The sequence below is a fragment of the Amia ocellicauda genome, chromosome 6, assembly GCF_036373705.1.
Source record: "Amia ocellicauda isolate fAmiCal2 chromosome 6, fAmiCal2.hap1, whole genome shotgun sequence".
Taxonomy (NCBI): Eukaryota; Metazoa; Chordata; class Actinopteri; order Amiiformes; family Amiidae; genus Amia; species Amia ocellicauda.
Genome location: NC_089855.1, coordinates 29,641,372 through 29,644,502, shown reverse-complemented (window position 1 = coordinate 29,644,502; position 3,131 = coordinate 29,641,372).

Here is a 3,131-nt window from a genome sequence, read left to right as displayed (position 1 = left end):
GTAGTCCACCACACTGCTGCCCAGAGCCAAGCAGTATGTGAAACTCCCCAGAGAGTCCCCCCTGGTCCTGCCATTGACGATATACAGACCCAGGCCTTTACAGAGGCGCACTACCTGCTTCCTGCTCTTGTTCACCACGCTGTCATGGCTGTGTATCAGTGTGGAGGTGTGTGTGTGGCACAGCAGGGAGTCTCCTAACAGGTGTGTGTTCCCCTCTGAACTGATGTAGTCCATCTCTCTGCCAGTCCTGGCAATAAGATCGCCACACAGCAGTACAGAGCCCAGGGTCTGGAAGTGGCAGATATCTTTCTGAAGCTCTTGAAAGCCTTCCTTATTATAGTAGGGGGAGTCTGCGGGGGGCATATAAATTGCACATCTGTGTTATTTTGTAGGGTGTCTTTTCTGATTTTCATCCACAGGTGTGTGTCTCCTCTCTGTACTGGGGACAGGGCTGCTTGGAGCTCCTCCCTGTACCACACGATAATCCCCCCCGAGGCCCTGCCACACCTGACTGAGGGCACAATCAGCTCCCTGTATCCATTGGGACATTGTGTAGACACGTCTGCATGACACCAAGTCTCTACAAGAATGAAAACATCTGAACTATTTACAGTGTTGATCAATTTAGGGTCTGTGCACTTCATTCCAAAAGATGAGGAGCGCAGACCCTGGATATTCCAACTGCTTATTTTAAAGGATATTTTAATGTATTTTAGTATACTTGTCTCTTCTACATAAAAAAGTTTAATCTGTGTTCTACAACTGATATTATACTACTATTAATAGTTATATATGGATATACATAATGTATAGAATTCTATTATTATCATTGGTAGCGTTATCACTCTAGATTTTATCTTTGAAATTTAGACAATTTATTTCTGTCAGTTTACTCTAGTTTTAATCCTTAGTATTTTTCAAGTACCTGAAGCATTATTTATACTTCTGCAAATAATAATAATAATAATAATAATAATAATAATAATAATAATAATAATAATAAAAGCAATGCCTTGTTACTGAGTGCTGCTAGAATATGGAAGCTGCTGAGAGCACGTGAAACCCGATTTGCATGCATTACACAATGTATTTGCAGCAATTTTACAGCCTGCCTGTGAAAACAACCTGGACAAACTCATTTAAGAAAACTAGTACATATCTAAAACCATGACATTGCAAAATAGTTCTGTACACACAGCTTGTTACTTCAGAAGATGACATGCCACTCAAAACAAAACATTACAATTGTTCCTACAAAGTTTTTTTTTTCTCCCGACTTAATACAAAATCGGAGTTTGAATCACAACAGACGCAATAGTGATTCAACATTGCCTTGTACATTAAAATAGAAAAGGGACATTACAAAGCGAGATTATTTTCTTGATTTATACACAGATCTTTGCCTGGTACACAAATGTAATGAAGCAGAATATTTGCTGTTATATGTTACCTAGTGGCCGTTTTTATTCAGGAAAAATAATAATTTATATTTAAAAAAAAATCCATTCTGTTTGTGGTAGTTTATTTTGTAATTGATACTTTATATCTTTTTCATATAAAGGTGATGTAGGATCATAGATTCGTTATGTTCATGTAAAGAATATATTTTTGGGAGTAGTTATGTTTGGGGATATTGATGTATGTTTTGAAAGTTTTTTTTCTTGCAACTGTGGGCTAATGGTAGGGTCTAAATGGAGGGGCTAGACTCTATAGAAGAGAAAAAAAAGTAACTTTGCCATTAGCGATGATCCACTTTTATAATCGATCATCAAAATTAGAAGAGAAATCAATACGTTTTCACGTTGTGAAAAATCCTAGTGGGAGATAATAAGCCCTGCGAAAGAGTTTCCAGAACACTGCACTACATTATGACGTAAAGTCCTACGTATACGTATCAAAGGGAAATCAGACATTCCAATAATTTGTTGAAAGCGTAGGTGTTTGCAGAGCTTTTTACTGTTATTTCAACTGAGATTGAGGTTAGTGTTCTCCGGTATTACAGTATATGGAAATATGATACAAAGATTGTAAGATACTTAATAGCTTGGTTTAAAAAAATCTGTTTTCGAGTGATATACTAGTTTTTGCATTGTCTTTCTGTGAGCTGAGCACTGTCTTCTGTCCGTAGTGGAAAAAACTAAAAATCAATTGCTGCTCAATACCCGTCTCTCTGCTGAAGGAAGCGACAGCAAATAAATTATGGGTGGTTCAATATTTTCAACATTTTCCCAAGCGTACAAAACGTCCACTAGAGGGGTATGTCGATCTACAATGTATGCTCTCATGATATTAAAAGCGACGACTCTCGGCGATCTCTTTTTGTAAAAAGAAATCAACAACGAATAAAAATCAAATCAAACTAAATAGCGACTTCTGAGCAGAAAGGTGACATAGTACCAGCTGCAGTGGCGGATCTCTGTGCATTTCATCAGACAAACAAGTGTCAACATCACCTTAACTGGGGAGCCGTTCATTCCAGCACAACTCACCAGCAAAACTTTACTGGATACTATTGATGTCTAAATGTTTTCCTTATATTATTTATAAGAAGTTGTAGTAGGCTATAATTAGTATTGCTAGTATTATTAGTATTAGTATTATTTCAGTGGCTCAATGCACTCCTGTGTTTGTGTGCACAACAGCTGTTGTGAACAGTGCAATATGTACAAATTGTTTTAACTCATCATCACTTTGACTACACGTTATTATTGAAATTCAAATATTTATTTAAACAATAGACTATGTTTCTTATCCTCAAATTGGGTATAATACAAACGTAACTTACCATATGCTGTTGTGTGTACTGTAGTTGTGAGTTTCTCAATTTCCATTTTAAAGTCACTAATTTCAGTAGTTGCTATGAGTTCATCTTATACTGCTGTATATAGAACATTAATAATAATAACAATATCACATTTTATTTTTAATTAAAAGTGGGTTCAAATTAAACAAATGTATTTTATACTTCAGCTTTTATGGGTGAAGAGGGTGTTTCACAAACAGCACCAAACCTGGTTCCATGCTGTGGAACCTCTAGGGTTTCTACCCCAGAGCTTCAGAAAATGGTTCAATATTGAACCTTTTTGAGGGCCATTTATGAAGCGAGCCACTGAACCCTTTTTGGTTCTGTA